The 18057-nt window shown below is 35.8% G+C and overlaps 1 non-coding gene across 1 annotated transcript; it reads right to left on the reverse strand.

The window, feature by feature from the left end:
- Positions 1-15413: 15413 nt before the first annotated feature.
- On the reverse strand, positions 15414-15520 carry LOC128280202 (small nucleolar RNA R71). Its single transcript, XR_008270383.1, has one exon. It is a non-coding gene; the product is annotated as a small nucleolar RNA R71 (small nucleolar RNA).
- Between the last annotated feature and the right edge of the window lie 2537 nt (positions 15521-18057).

Consider the following 18057-nt stretch of genomic DNA (forward strand, 5'->3'; position numbering starts at 1 on the left):
TGGCGCGACACTTCGGTTTCCTCAACACCGCGACCCAAGAATCATCCCTCACCCTCATTGGCCAGATGTCTCCACAAGGCATCTCGAGCATGCTTAGCATGAGGATGATCGAGAGGCGCCGAGGAACCTACCCTCCCCAATATCGTCTCGCCCAATCTACCGAGAAGGAGGCCTACGAGGACATTCTTGATGATGTCCCTTCGCAGCACGAAGACCTACCGGCTCAGCCACCACCACCCTCTCGTCCAGTTCATGCGGCGGCTTCATATGCTGACATCTCTGAGCGCCTCACCCGATTCGAGCAGCAGTGTTTTCAACGATTTAACAACATTAATGCTACTCTTCAGCAGATTTGTCAGTACTTCCACATCTCATCGCTAGTCCCACCTCGCGAATCATCCAGCGATGAAGATGTTTAGAAATATTTATTTCTTATTTTATGTTTTTAATTTTTATTGAAACTATTTTTTATTTTTATTAGATTTTAAAATTTTTATTTTTAATTATTAAACTCGGTTATTTATTTTTGAGTAATTATTCTTCCTAATATCCCCTAAAAAGTTCCTGATTTTATTACAGTTATATAGAGCTCTTAAGCTCATTGTCACATAGGAACTAAAACTCCACCGGGACTAATGGCCTAATGAACCTCTTCGACCGTCGAAGTATCCTCTCCACTCTCGAACCGATTCCTCTCCAGAACTCCAGTTCGAGGATTTCATCATACAGGAAGTTTCACTTCTCTCCCTATCTTATTTTTATACTCTGATATCTATCTTTGTACATTGAGGGCAATGTACATCTTAAGTGTGGGGAGGGGTTTATTTCATTATCAGAAAAATCCCTAAATAATTACCTTGTTCTCTTGAAAAGCTTTCATATCATATTTAGGATAAATTTTAATTGATTTATGATTTTGATTGATATATCTTGAATTAAAACATAGGCATTTATGCATTGATTGTTTAAACTTTAAGACATTAGAGAATCAAGCATGATGAGTTGATTTTTAAGAATTTAAAATTATAGGTTATTTCCCCAAGTCTAAGTATTACTTTGAATTGGAATTCACGAGTCTAAACATAAAAAAGCCATAATTTTTGTGAGATTTTTGAGCCTCTTGAGCATCTATTAATCCTTTCATGCTCACTTTTATTATTGCTTTGAGCGTGTCAGTATTGAACTGTTATTCTAGAACTTTCTTGATTATGCATGTCGAGACCACACCATCTGATTTGGTATATCAAAATGATTAAGGCATTTACGATTAACCCACTCATGCCATGAAAAGCCTACCTCCACAATTAATCCCTAGTAAACCCATTTGAGCCTAACAAGCCATTCCTTGTATTAACCTCAATATTAACCTTTAACCTATTATTGTTGAAATCCCCTAAATTAATCACTATTTTTGTCGAGATCTGAGTTGAATGGATTGCTTAGCTATGTTTTGTTCTTAATAGTTAGTCTATATTATTTTAACTTGTTCTTAAAAAAAAAATATGTATACATATCTGTAATTTCATATTCTAAGAGAAGCTCTGTTGTACGCAAATGAAGACTAACTCTTTTTATAGTTAGGAAATTTTTCAATTCAATCTCGATTCTAACCCTTTCTTTTAGGTTGTGACCACACCCCCTAACAAAGCCTCATTATAACCTTCTAAAGACCTTTTGATTGATGTATCATCTTAAACTATAGTGGTGGAGATTTGATTTTCATGCAAGCCTATGGTAATGACTTTTCATTATTGACTATTGAGTGCTTCATTTATTTTCCTTAAACAACTCGAGTGAATCTTTAGTGAGGATGTGAAATTCTGTAATATTCTGAATCAAAGGTAATTACATAAATAAGGGGAGACACCTATGTTTGCATGATTAAAATACTCAACTTGGAATGTTTGAAACTTTTATGTTCTTTTAGTTGAATTCTCAATATATGATTACCTATGGATTATTTTGAGATATTATCGATAAGAATTATAAGTTGAGGAGAATTTATTTTGATTATGAGTTGAGGATTTTGCTTGAGGACAAGCAAATGCTTAAGTGTGGGGGTATTTGATAAACCGTAAATTATACATATTTTTACCCCATGTTTAATGCATTTTATGGATGATTTCTCATTAGAATTGGTGAATTCGATGCTCCTAATGCTTTAATTTCATGTTTTATACTTAGGAGAGCATAGGAGAGGGAAAGGAATGAGAAACGGGCCAAAAATGGAGAAAATGGGCCAAAGTACGAAATCAACACAGCCTGGACCTCCTCACACGGGCAGACCACACGGCCATGTCAATTTGGCAAGCTCGAACATGGACTGAAGTAATCGAACATGGGCGTGTCCTACGGGCGTGTCCCTGCCGAGCCCAAGTTGAGTCCAATTCGGAAAAGGCTAATTTTGAGAGCTTTTAAGCATTCCAAAGCCTATAAATACACCCTAGAGGAGGAAGAAAGGGGGCACACAGAAGAGGGAGTAAGGAATTACTCCAAGGAAGCCGATTGATTCATCTCAGAAGCCGGATTCATCATCAAGACTGAAGATCTCTCCTCAATTCCCCTTCAGGAGTTTTGGGTTTTCTTGATGTTTTGTATTCTTTATTTTTCTGAGATGTTTTCTTATTTAGTTATGAACTAAATCTCCTAAATACCTAAGAGGAATGAAACCTAAGATGAATCTTGTTATTATTTTCTGAATTGTATGATAAATATTTAACTTGTTCTTAATTATGTGTTCTTAATTCTTATTTTGATATCCCAGGATACTGATTCAAGATAAGCTCTTATTCAGAGGAGGAATAGACCCTGTCTAAGAGTAAATTTATCATAATTAAGTGGAGTTGATTGCGCGCCTAGACATAGGGTGACAAGATTTTGCCAGATTAGGGTGAACCCTAATAAGGGGATCCATAGATCAAGTTAATGCAACCCTAGAGTGTTAATTAGAGAAAAGTCTCGATTATTCAATCTATAGATTAGATGTTATTAGTCGTGAATAGGGATAATAACATAACTTAGGGATCTCTACGGAACAAGTTGGATGAATAAATCATCTGATTCGGAGCAAGAATAACAAGAAAAGTCTAGGTAGATTTTTCCTTAGGTATTATCTTCATTCAATTGATTTTTCTCAAAAGCAATTCCCCAATTCTATTCTCTGTGAGTTCTTAGTTTAGATAATTAGTTAGTTAAAAACTAAACCCTATTATTCTTAGGCTAGATAATAAAAAGACAGTAATTACTTGTACTTTTAGTTCCTTTGGGTTCGACAATCCAGTTTTGCTAAAACTATACTATTGTTCGATAGGTACACTTGCCTACATCGAGATAATAGTTAGTTTAAGAACGAGTAATTTTAAATATTTAAAACCTATCACGAAATAACGCGATCAGTTCCATATTAATCAACTGAAGGATGGTATATTCTACTCATAAGAGAAGTATGCTTAGAACCTTATGAAAAAGTTTAGCTTAAAGAATTCCAAGCCTGCCAAAACTCCCATGTCAACAAGTGAGAAGATATATGTAGATGCAACGAAGGTGCCCACTTCCAATACCATGTATAGAAGCATGATTGGAAGCATATTATACCTCACTGCTAGTTGACCAGATTAGCGTTCCAGTGTTGGGGTATGTGATAGGTACCAAGGAAATCCTAAAGAATAACATGTCAAAGTTTTCGAAAGGATTATTAGGTATATGCATGAAATATCATATTTAGGAGTCTGATTTTCTAAAGATAGTGCAATGAACCTTGTAGGTTATAATGGTACTGATTGAGTTGGGAAAATTGATGATTGAAAGAGCACATTAGTAGGATACTTTTACTTGGCATCAGACCTAGTCTCATGGTATAGTAAGAAGCAAGCTTCAATTTCACTTTCAACGAAAGAAGTAGAGTACATAGCTGCTGGAAGCTATTGTGCTCAATTACTATGGATGAATCAGATGATAGAGGATTTTAAAGTGGCTTTGCCAATGGCCACTGCATATTCTGATAACACAAATGCAAAAACATCTCTAAGAATCCAATGATGCACTTAAGGACTAAACACATAGACATTAGGCATCATTTCATTTGAGAATTTTTTGAGAATGATTCAAAGAAATTAAGGTTTATAGCAACTTAGAATCAGTTTTCTGACTTGTTTATTAAGGCTTTAGACTCAGTCAGGTTAGGAATATTGAGAAACTTAAATTGAGGTGTATTAAACTTGAATACTCAACAACTAAAGGAAGACATCCAAATAGCCACACATGATTTCATTTTGGTTAGATTTGGTAATTGAATACTTTGGCACCAAATATTTTTATTTGTCAAGGGTAAAATTTGTAACAGCCCATTTTTATGGTTAATTGGAACAGTGGTTTCGGGACCATAATCCGACATTGAAAAAATTATTTTATTATTATTTTAATATTTACAGTATCATATTAGATTTGTGTGAAATTTTCGTAAATAAATTTTACCGTTTGAGTGGTTAATTCGGTAAAAAGGACTAAATCGTGTGAAGCGTAAAATTTGAATTCTATAAGTTAAAGGTATTAAATGGCTGTGATATTAAATAGTGGGACTCCTTAAGTGGTAATTATCCCATAAATGTTGATAGTGGAATTCTATGGCTTGGTATAATGGAAATTTTAAATGTTATTAAAGGTTAAAATGGTAGAATGGTTAAAATGACTTAATTAACTAAAATAAAAGCCAAAATCATGTTAATTTCCATCATCGTCCACTGAATGTAGATAAAAGAAACATCTATTTCAGTATTTTAGGGTTTGACCCTTGTTGTCTTTAATTGAGGTGTGTGTCGAGCTCGATTTTTGATAATTTTTATGTTTTTGTGATTGTTGCTTCGTGTTCTAGCTAGCCCGTACCTTAATTTCTGAATTTGTTGATGAAATTGTGAGTTTCCATTGATGATAGCTTGATTTTTTTGAGAGTTGATGATGGAAAATGAATAATTGTTGATAGATTAATATGTTTTGTTAAGTGATTTTTGGTAAAAATGTCAAATAAGGATTAAATTGTGAAAAGTGTAAATTGAGGGGTTGAAATGTGAAATAAATTGAAAATATGGGTTGAGAGTAATATATTTAAAATTCGGCTAGCTTCGGTTTGTGCTTAATTTCATGAAATTGTGATTTTATGTGGTAAGGACTAAATTGTAAAAATGTGGAATAATAGGGGAAAAGTGTAAATTTTCCAAAATATGTAAATTGTGTTAAATTGAATGAATTAATGATTAAATAAGTAAATTTTGTTATTATATAGATTTAGAAAAATGAGATTTGGATCTAGAATGAGAGAAAACAAAGTATCAGACTAGTCGATCTGTTCCATCGTTTTAACGATCGAGGTAAGTTCGTATGCAATAAGTATTGTTATATTTATGCTTTTAATGCTTTGATAACGTATAAATTGTATATATGTGACTATTTTTATATTTGATGACATATCGGTTAAATATGGCTGGCACTTAGTGTGCGGTTCGATATAGCTTTGGCTAAATTTGGCACTTAGTGTGCAATTTGAGATAGCTTTGACTATGTACAACACTTAGTGTGCGAGACATCAAATATGGCACGTAGTGTGCGAAATATTGAGAATGACACTTAGTGTACGAGATATTGAGAATGACACTTAGTGTGCGAAATATCGAATGATTCAACGGGCATAGTTAAGACGAGAATTAAATTACAGTTGAATAAGTAATACAGGTACGTACAGAACTTATGTGAGAATCGAGTGAAAGTAAATTGGTGAGTTCATATTGTATTATATATATTAAATAAGAAAGAATTGAGTATAAGTATGTTTCATGTCAAAATGTGTTTATTTGACTATAATGAAGTATATATTTAATGTTATGTGAGATATGAATAATAGTTGTTTAAACTAAATATACATATGGAAATAGACTAATAATACCATAACCGGGTTATGGCACGTGAAAGAAAGACCACGATAGGGCCTTGGCAATGTATGTGTAAGACCATAGTTGGACTATGGCAACGAAAAATTGATGAATTTGTATTATAAGAACTTATAAACCAGAGAGGTTTTGTAAGAGTATAGGTGATAAAAAGAAAGGTATTAGTACAAGTATGTATGGAAAACTGCTCAAGTATTGAGTTATATAAAGTTGAGAATTTGAGAATGAGGACATGAATAATTTGATGTTAGCTCATGAATTGATGTTTTAAATGTTAATGATTTATCTATTTTGAATTGCTATATGAATGTTGTGATCAATTTAAGTTCACATATGAACTGACTAAGTTGTGAAGCTTACTTTGTGTTTTTTTTTTATATTTTATATTGTCTCGGACGTTCGCTCTGATTGGAAGTTAGCAGAGATTGCATCACACTATCCGGCTATTGATTTTCAGTATTTTACACCTTATGGCTTGGTTTTATGGCATGTATAGGCTATGGTCATCTGAAATGGCTTATTAATGATTTTGGTTGATGGTTATAATGTGGCTTACGATTTGGCATGGTTGGTATAAAATGTGTATTTGGCTTATGTTATGTATTTGTGTTTTGGCTTGGAATGCAAATGTGGTAATAATGTGGTTTAAGAAATGGCATGTAAGGTATGATTTATAGATGATGAATTGATATGTTTGAGAGGCATGATTTAATTGATGGTAAGGTGATGAAAATACATTTAGAAGTTATGTGAGGTTGAGGATAGATGGCATAATATGTGTATGAATTGGCATGTTTTGGCTACCTATATATGCATTGAAATCGTATATTTTGGTTGCTTTATGTGCATGAGAAAAAGGGTGGCAAATTGGCTTTACAAATGGCTTATTTTTGTCAACAGGGGCAAAGACATGGGCGTGTGTCTTAGCCGTGTGCGACGCATGGTCATGCTGCACGGCCGTGTGTCCCTTGGGGTAGGCCTTCGAATTAAGTCAGTATACCATACAGGTTTGGCACGGCCTAGACACATGGGCTGGCATATGGGCGTGTGGTCGGCTGTGTGACCGGCCATGTGACTTAAGTCAGTAACCCCTCTAGATTTCCCACGGCCAAGGCACACAGACGTCTCTCCGATCGTATGGTGCAAGTCAGTAGGTATGCCTTATTTTCACACGACCTATGACATGGGCATGTCTGGTGACCGTGTGAGGCACACGATCTGTTCACACGGGGGTGTGACCCTTATATGTTTGAAAATTTTCTAAATTTCTCAAAGTTTGCAAATGTTATCGGTTTAGTCTCGAACCACTTCTAAGCATGTTTTAAGGTCTTGTAGAGCCTTATAAGGGACATTGTGAATGATTTGAATGGATTTTGAGTATGAATGTATAAATTTATGTGAATGAGGTGTGTTATCTTGTAATGCTTCGTAACCCTATTCCGATGATAGATACGAGTTAAGGATATTGCATTTAATTGGTAGCAGAGCTACAGTTTAGTCGATTCTAGGACTAATGTAGCGGGTGAGAGTCTAGCTATACGTGCCATATTTAACCTGTGATAGTGTGATATCTTCTGATTCTGATGAGAATTATTTTAATTAGATAGATATACTTTCCAACTGAGCTAATTCCGATAGTATAGAATGTTACACTCAAACATTTGATTGAGAATGTGTTGGTGATGAGTTGAAACTCATAAAGGTATGAATCAGAGTGCATGATATTCTGCTATTGATAAATGTTATAATTATATGAGTATATGAGTTGTGATGTTTGGTCTATGATTGCTATGTGAACATTTTGATTGTGAATTAATGATTTGATTTAGCGTATTAGCTATGTGTTAAGTACAAAAGTGATCATAAGTAAATGATTGTTAAATGTTTTGAAATGAGGAATTAGTAATGAACTGGTCATTCATAATAGTATGTGTGATGTACATGTTTACATGAGAGTTAAAATTTTAGGCTTTACAACCCTTACCCCCTCATCGGTAAAGTATTGTAATGAAATCCGTATTACATAGATTAAATAAGCTTACAAGTGTTGAATTATAGAGTTTCGTGATTGAAAAATTAGTACTGTAATTAGATAAGAGAATGAGTCTGCAAGTGAATACAGTAACAGAAAAGATATTGGATCATGTTGAAAGCTATTCGTAATATGCAAAGTCATTGTAAAAGAATAAGTTGAATTCGATGAGACGAAAATATTCAGGTATGATGTCTAAAGAATGTATTAACTCGAAGTTCTTTTGAATTAATTTCTGCTAGTGATAAGATAATGTGAGATTATTGATGTCAGAAATAAACAGTGGAATAATGTTTGAATTGAAATGATAACTGAGTGTAGTGGTTATAGTCGGGCAGTTACTATGGCTTATTTTGGGCATTCTATGTGCATATTTATTCTCAGAAGTATATGTGACTGTTTAATTTCATAAGGAATTCTTATCGTATGAGAACGTTAGCTAAACATACTGTTAGATGAAAATATTGTTGGTCTGCTTGAGCTATGATCGACATTGCTTTATCTTTCTCTGGTATTCTATTCCTTTGTGTTGATAGGAAAGTCGACGGTAAAATCCATATGATGCTAGTATTCTGTTTTTACTGGTTATTAGTCTATTGAATATACATGAAGATTATATTGCTTCTATTGCTATGGATTTCAGTGCTTATGAGTGACGTTTTTCCTTTTGGAAATTTTCTGAGATATCATCGAGAACTTTATCATTCTATATGGGTTGTAATTTTCAGAAATTCTATAGAGCTCAACAATTTAAGATTTTTCTACCTCAGTTTTATTATGATTCTATGTGATTGTCTCAAGAGATGTTCTTTTGATGAAGATGGCTATATCTAATATGACAAAAATTTCTAGTTTGATCATGGGAGTATAGTGGTATAGTTATCAAATTCATAGAGGTTGTGATTCTGCACTGGTTACTATTGAAATCATATTTGAATTTATTGTGTTCAAATGCATTATTAATAGCTGAGACATTACCTATTTGTGCTGTTGAGATACCGGCCTTATTATGGCACTATGATTTTAATCTATCTGATGGTTGTGGCTTTAGTATAGTTTAAGGCTCCGTTGTTTAATAATTGAAAAGTTATTGTTTGACAGTCGAGACCAATGCAGTGGTTTAGTCTGATTTGAGCTATTTGCTTGAAAGGTTAAAGGAGTTATATGTGTTTGAGGTTATCCTCAGATCCGTAAATAAATTTTTGTATGTTCATGGGTTAATTGATAAATAGTTTGAATGAAGAATTCATATTCCAGAAGACGTGATATTGAATTATATTTATCAAAATAGTTTTATTGAGAAATGTTTTTGTAAACTAAAGTTGTTTTGATTGAGAAAATCATCGTGCTTGTGAAGTCTGCATGATATGATAATTATTAATAAAATGGTAATTAGTTGAAGACATTGTCAACTGAAGCATCAGTTCTGGTTCAGCCTGTGCCTGGCAAAGAGTTTATGATTTTCAGTCATGCGTCATGATATGATAATTATTAATAAAGTGGTAATCAGTTGAAGACATTGTCAACTGAAGCATCAGTTCTGGTTCAGCTTGCGCTGGGCAAAGAGTTTATGATTTTCATTCTTGCGTCATGAAATGATTTGAAGTGTGTTATAATACAAGAATGTATAATGATAGATTATGCTTACACACAGTTAAAGCAGTATGAAAAGAGTTTTACGACTTATGAATTGGAGATGATTGATAAGGTATTCACGTTAAATAGTCAGTGGCATTGATTGTTTGGTGAGTAATGTAACCTATTTGTTGACCGAAAGACTGTTTAAAATATTTAATGTTACAGAGAGATATGAATTTGGGACAGCAAAGGTGGCTTGAACTGTCGAAAGGATTTGAGTTAGAAACTGATTTTCATCCAGGGAAGAATGATTACAGTCACGGATATTCTGAGTAAAAAACCTTTACGTGTTTTATGAGCGATGAATATGCGATTGATCTAATCGAATGATAGACAGATATTAGCTGTGTTAAAAGCATGCAACGAATTTTTGAAGTTCAGAAATGCATCAGTAAATTGCAAGTTAAAAAGGGGTTTAACATAAATTGATTCATGATTCAAAATTTTAGTTTATAACTGATAATTATTTGATGTATCAAAATAGGGTTTGTGTACTGAGAAATCCAAAACTTATGCAACGATTGTTACATATGGCTCACAGTGGTAATTATTTGTTTCATTTGGGGAGTACTAAGATGTACAATAATAGAGACAGTTATACTTGTAAATGAGTTTGAAATGTGATATTTCTGACTTTATAACCAAATGTCTGATCTATCAACAAGATAATGCTAATCATTAAGTGTTTTCAAGACTGTTACAGCATGTGTTGCTATCTGAGTGGTAATGAAATAGAATTTCGATGAAGTTTGTAAAAGATAGATGTTATCTGAACTATTGTTGACTGTTAGAAGAAGTCTGCATATTTTATCTCTATACGTACAAATTTCTCTTATGATAGATTAGCTGAGTTATACATATCAGAGATTCTCAGATCACACAGCGTGCCAGACTCCATTATTTCGAGTAGAGACCTGAATTCTATATTTTGATTTGATAGAAAACTACAGTAAGCTTTAGATAAACTGTTTCAATTTAGTATTGCATTAAATTCTTCAACAGATGGCTAATCTGAGAGAGAGATTAAGATTCATAATGTAACACTCCAAACCACGCCCAGATGTTACGGCCGAATCCGGTGTGTCACATTGAAATGTTACTGTATAGGTCATGTCTTATCTAAAATCTTTCTTAGTGATTTAAAAGGGTATTTTCGTTATAGATTAAAGTGAATGGAAGCTGTGCACCAGGTAGGATGCCGAAAAAAGAGGAGGTGAGTCTATTAGACTGCTTAAGTACCAAGCTCTCCACGGATCCACTCCTAGACATGCACACAACCATTGCCACACTTTAACTGAATGATTGTTCAGGAAAAACCATTTCATTTTAAGCCTTTGAAAACACTTATTAATTTTTTGAAAACATTTTCATTTCGGAAGCTTTGTCTTGTTTCACGATATTTTGAAATCAGGTAATCTCTTTTAAAAACGTGCCCTAGAGCTATTTAATTTCACACATTTAAATCCATATCATGCCTAAGCTAATAATCATACTAAAGCAATTAAAAATAATTAAAGCGGCCTTATTACAACTTAAAACCCAAAGCAATTAAAGTAAATGAAACTAATCTAGTCATAAGAAGAAAATTGAGCTTGCAAAACATGTGGCCACTCCGAATCCCTCTCAGCTCCAAGTCCACTATGGTTGGGGGTTACCTGACGGATAAAATTAAGGGGTGAGTTTGGAAAACTCACGTGTAAAATAACCCAACCATAGTCCGTGTCGGTTCAAACCACGTAAACAGATTAAGTTGGGCCTTAGCCCTATCTGATCTGAATGAAGCCCATAGGCCCATAATGAAATGTAATGTATATATCTTGTATGTAGAAAACCCAACCCATATCCATCTATATACACCCCCGTGCTAACCTTACACCATTTGGGGAGACTACTCGACCCACCCATCCGCTACACGTCACAAAATTTGCAGCTTGGCTGCCAGAACAGATATTATGACAGAGTCACCAGATACAGATATTGTGGCAGAACCACCAGAAACAGATATTTGTGGCAGAGCCACCAGATCAGATATTTGTGGTAGAGCCACCAGAACGCTTCCTCCATCAATATAACCCATATCCCATGCAATAGATATACATGTCATGGCATACAACAAACAGAATCAGAATATCATGCATTTCAGTCAAAATTAACCCTAGGGGTATAATGGTAATTTTGCACCTAGGGGTATAATGGTAATTTTCATACTTAGGGGTATTTTAGTGAATTTAACTATTTTAGGGTTTACACTCATATTACAACCATTAACACATTAACAGAAACACTTACCGAACATTTTGACCGAATTGGGCCTGTTGGCCCATTAACCCAATTTCGACCCATTAAACCCAAATACACCGAAGTGCACGGAATTACACACTCTACAATCATATCGCTTGTGATTACCAAAATTAACAACCAAACCATCTCACGAGCGCTCGCACGCTTGCAAGTTCACAAAATGCCAGCTTTTCAGCATTTTAGCTTTTCAGCTTTTGCCGATCTAGTCTATGAGTGGGTGTCATTTACACACCTGATTCACAAAAACTGCTACCTAAATCTCCCACGATATCCTGCAATCGTCACTAGACATATCAGATCCAAAATATAATGGCAACCATCACAAACTTACTTACCATAATCGGCCATCAATACCTATGGCCCTTGAGATCCTACCTTTGCCAAAACTAGAGACTAGATCTAGATCTAGTCGTTCCACTTGTCCAAGCCTTCGATCAGCAGCCTCTAGATCACACTAACACCAAAACAAATCAATTGTTACAACCTTTAGAGCCTTAAGCTCCAATCGACAGCCTCCCTATGCCTTTAGGGATTTTGGCTTTTCTAAAACCCTAAATAAAGAATAGATCTAAGTACCTACCTCAGGTTCTTTCAACCAAAATGATTCCACTTCAGTTTCTACTTAGATGTGATGCAGATCCAGCCCTTAAACACTAGCAGAAATCGAATCTTAGATCTAAAGATTTGGCTATATGTCCCTAAAAACTATGGTGTTTTCGGCTTTTGGAATTGTGAAGAGGAATATGATTTGGTATGGTGGTTTTTGTAGTGGTATTGCCGACAGGGGTTGAGGTTTAGAGGATGTGAAAATCAGCCAAAAGAGATGAAGAAAATAGGAGGATTTTGACTAGAAGAAATCGGCACAAGAAACAACTTTCGGGATTTCGGCTTTTATGGCAATCAGCTATAGAGGTTTAGAAAAGAATGGGAATGAAAGAGGAGATAAGTAGAATGGTAGGAATGTTTCGGCCAGAGAAGAAAAGAAGGAGAAAAAGAAAATAGAAGAAGAGAGGAGAAGAGAAGGAAGAATTCTGCACTCAGGAGATCTAACTTTGCGTTTTTCAGTTTTTTGCGACGCTGAGAAGAGAATAGAATGAAAGTGAAGGCTTTAGATGGCTAACCCTAATTTGGAAAAACAAAAAGAAAAAAAGCTTGCCTTAATGGCAATTCAGACTCACGGCCCAACCTTCCTAAAGCCCTAGCCGAATTTCCACTAAAGCTCTATCACATGTCTGGTACATGCACAAAAAAAAAAGTAACAATACGCTTACCTTGTGACTTGAACTCTGGATCCTCCTAAACATCCACACGTCACTCCCCAAACACCTAGGTGGCGCCACATGCCACTTTACCACAGATCTTTTTGTGTCCTATTTTACCACCTCAATTTTAAAAGCCCATATCGCCAGAACCCTCTCTCTCCAAAATTAAAATTCAGGAATTGCCTCAAATTAAATTTACTCTTGGGCCTTTTAAAGGCCCACCAACATACTCAGACCCAAATTATTAATAAGGCCTACTGCCCAGATTCCCTTAAGAGGCAAAATTTAAGAATTTTGCTAAAGCTATGGGCCGAGCCCTGGACCTTTTTCCCAGACCATGAACCCTTCGTAATTTATTTAATTACTACACTAAACATATAAAATAATAATAATAATAATAATAATAATAATAATGATAACATCCAAATTATTCGGGCCGTCTTTTACCCGAACCCAAACTCAAGGCCTAATACTTCCAAGCCTAAAAATCCGGGCGTTGCACACAAGGTAATGTTTCGTTATTGTGTTTTAAAATTTGAAAGGAACTGAGAAAGACATTTACTGTGAGATAAGTTTGCGTATAATAATAGTTATGAGATGAGTATTAAGATAGCATTGTATAAGTATGGTATGGTTGAAATTACTGAACTCCGTTGTATTGAATCGAATTTTGATAAAAAGAATTACTGGGTCGATGTGATTAGAAAAACTGAAGAGAAATGAAAGTAATTCATGACAGTCTAAAAGTAGTTTGAGATTGGAAGAAAACATATGTGGGCTTGATTTCTAAAAGCATTGAATATCAGTTAGAAAATTGAGTATTTGTGATAAACCGTAATTTATACATATTTTAACCCCATGCTTAACACATTTTATGGATAATTTTTCTTTAGAATTGGTGAATTTGATGCTCCTAATAATTTAATTTCATGTTTTATACATAGGTGAGCATAGGAGAGCAAAAGGAACGAAGAAACGGGCCAAAAATGTAGAAAATAGGGCAACGTACGAAATCAACATAGTTTGGACCTCCTCACACGGGCAGACCACACGACCGTGTCAATTTGGCAGAATCGTAGCACGACTTACACGGATAGAACACACGCTCGCGCCATTCTAATAGGATCGAGCACGGCCTGAAGTAATCGCACACGGGCGTGTCTCTACCGAGCCCAAGTTGATTCCAATTCGGAAAAGGCTAATTTCAAGGGTTCTTAGGCATTCCAAAGCCTATAAATACACCCTAGATAAGGAAGAAAAAGGATGCAGAGAAAAGGAGGCAGGGAACTGCTCAAGGGAAGCCGATTGATCCATTTCAGAAGCCGGATTCACCATCAAGACTGAAGATCTCCCCTCAATTTCCCTTCAGGAGTTTTGGGTTTTCTTTATGTTTTGTATTCATTATTCTTCTAAGATGTTTTCCTTTTTAGTTATGAACTAAATCCCCTAAATACCTAAGGGGAATGAAACCTAAGATGAATCTTGTTATTATTTTCTGAATTGTATGATAAATATTTAACTTGTTCTTAATTATGTGTTCTTAATTCTTGTTTTGATATCCCAAGATACTAATTCAAGATAAGCTCTTATTCAGAGGAGGAATAGACCCTATCTAAGAGGACATTTGTCATAATTAAGCGGAGTTGATTGCGCGCCTAGACATAGGGTGACAAGATTTTTTCGGATTAGGGTGAAACTTAATAAGGGGATCTATAGATCGAGTTAATGCAACCCTAAGGTGTTAATTAGAGAAAAGTCTCAATTATTCAATCTAGGGATTAGATGTTATTAGTCTTGAATAGGTATAATAACATAACTTAGGGATCTCTACGGAACAAGTTAAACGAATAAATCGTCCGATTCGGAGTCAGAATAACAAGTGAAGTCTAGGTGGATTCTTCCTTAGGTATTGTCTTAATTCAATCGTTTTTCCAAAAGTAATTCCCCAATTCTATTTTCTGTGAATTCTTAGTTTAGATAATTAGTTATTTAAAACAAAAGCTCCTTATTCTTAGGCTAGTTAATAAAAAAGGCAATCATTTAGCCAACTTCTTGGAACTATGCGATATAGTTAAAATAAATGGTGTTTCTGATGATGCCATTCGTCTTCGGCTATTCCCTTTTTCATTGAGGAACAAAGCTAAACAGTGGTTGAACTCGTTACCATGAGGGTCAATTACTACTTGGGAAGAAATGACCGACAAATTTTTACTAAAATATTTTCTACCGGCTAAAACGGCTAAATTACGTAATGATATCTCTTCTTTTATGCAGATGGATTAAGAAACACTCTACAATGCATGGGAGAGATACAAGGATCTTTTGAGAAGGTGCCCTCACCATGGGTTACTGCTTTGGCTCCATGTTCAAACATTCCATATGGTTTGAATCCTTCGACTCGGCAAATGGTTGATGCAGCTGCTGGTGGAACCATCAATAATAAAACACCTGAAGATGCTTATGAGTTTATAGAGGAGATGTCACTGAATAATTATCAGTGGCAAGTCATGAGGATAAAGCCAACAAAAACAGCCGGCATTTATAACGTCGATTCCGTCACCTTGCTCTGTAATCAGGTAGAACTCTTAAATAAAAAGATTGATGGTTTTCTTAGTTCTTCACAGGTTCACCCAGTGATATAGTGCGAAGCAAGTGGAGGTGGAACAAGCCATTCATAATACCAACCTTATGGCCACAACATGGATAACGAGCATTTAAATTACATGGGTAATAATCCTTGACCTCAAAACAATCCATATAGTAACACTTACAATGAAGGTTGGAGGAGCCATCCCAATTTTTCGTGGGGTGGTCAAGGAAATCAAAGACCACAACATCCTCTGGGTTTTCAGCAACCACCCTACCAACAGGAAAAGAAGCCAAACCTTGAAGAGATGCTTTCAAAGTTTATATCGGTGTTAGAAACCCGTTTTCAGAATACCGAGGTAGTACTTAAAAATCAACAAGCGTCGATCCAAGGGCTCGAAACTCAGATAGGCCAGCTTTCCAAACTAATTTTCGAACGACCACAAGGTAGTTTGCCAAGTAATACTGAACCCAACCCAAGGGAACAGCTCAACGCAATTAATGTTCAAGATGAAGAAGGATTTGTGGAGCCTAAACCAGAACTGAGGCAAGAAACTGTGGTAAGCAGAGGTCAAGGCGAGGTAGATCAAAATACAACCAAATCGGTGAACGTCGAATATAAGCCTTGTGTGCCATACCCCAACGCGACTAGGAAAGACCGCTCAGATGAACAATTTGGTAAATTCCTTAAACTCTTAAAAAAACTACATATTAACTTACCATTTATTGAAGCCCTATCGCAGATGCTAAACGCAGTGAAATTTTTAAAAGAGCTTTTAGCAAATAAGCGAAAGTTGGAGGAGGCGTCGCATGTGGAACTAAACGCAGTGTGCTCAGCTATTCTGCAAAATAAGCTACCGAACAAATTAAAAGATCCAGAGAGTTTTACGATTCCTTGCTTAAGCGGTATTTTAGATGTTAATAATGCATTAGCTGATTTAGGGGCTAGTATCAACGTCATACCCTACAAAATGTTTAAACAATTAGGTCTCGGGAAACCCAAATAGACTAGGATAAGCATTCAATTAGCAGATAAAACTTTAAGATTTCCTAGGGGTATTTTTGAAGATGTGCTAGTAAAAATCGATAAATTTATATTCCCCGTTGACTTCATTATTTTAGACATAGAGGAGGATAGCAACATACCTTTAATTCTAGGAAGGCCCTTTTTAGCAACTGCTAAAACAATTATTGATGTTGGCACCGGTGAGCTCACGCTTCGCGTAGGAGACGAAACAATCACCCTTCAAGCTCACAATTCTAACAACACATCGGAAATTGAAGGTGATCGTCTAAACCATTCTATTAAAACTGACCATATGATACAACCCACTTTGCAGGAGATAAGTCTGAAGGAAGTACATGAGCCACTCTCAAACAATAGTAGAGGATCTATTCATAAAGAACGAAGGCTGCAAATAGTGGAGCTAGATGAATGGTGAACACATAAACTGAGAACACACGATAAATCGAAACTACATCAGAACGAGCTCGATACCTCTCCAAATCAACTTAAGGTTGGAGATAAAGTCTTATTAGATGCCACGGATCCCTACATTATCACTACCACACTGAATTAAGAAATCCCTCTTACGGTACTCAGCATTTTTCCATTCAGTACGGTGGAGGTGAGTCATCCCAAGTTCGGCACTTTTAAGGTAAACAACTCCCGTTTAAAACCTTATTTTAAGATTGATAGCAGGAATGAGGAGTATAAACTCCTCGAACCACCATGATCATTCAACGGAGAGGTAAGTCGAGCTTAGACTATAAATAAGCGCTTCTCGGGAGGCAACCTGAGCACTAACTGTATTAACTTCTTTAAAAATTTAGTCTTCAACATCTAACTTACTAACGGAGCTCTTGAATACAGGTTTTCCACAGAGACACGACCAAGCACATGGGCGTGCTTATGATCGTGTGAAAACAGGGCAAGGATTTTCCCAAACACGGGCTACGATAAAAGGCCACGGCCATGTGACATGGCTGTGGTCGAGCCTGCCAAAACAACACGAGCGTGCAACATGCTTGTGTGGAAGACCCGTGGTTGAAACTGAGAAACTAGCACGGGCGTCCGACACGCCCGTGTCTAACACCTGTGGTCGAACACGCCCGTGTCTAACACCTGTGGTCGAACCTGTCAAATTAACACGGGCGTGGAGCTTGCACACACGGGCGTGGGAGAAGCGAACGAAGCTAGACACAGTCGTCTGACACGGCCGTGTGAACCCACATGCTCGAGGTACACGGGCATGGGACAAATTTTAGACGCGCCCAAATAGGAAAACTGCGAAACATA

Source organism: Gossypium arboreum, chromosome 8, assembly GCF_025698485.1.
Source record: "Gossypium arboreum isolate Shixiya-1 chromosome 8, ASM2569848v2, whole genome shotgun sequence".
NCBI lineage: Eukaryota > Viridiplantae > Streptophyta > Magnoliopsida > Malvales > Malvaceae > Gossypium > Gossypium arboreum.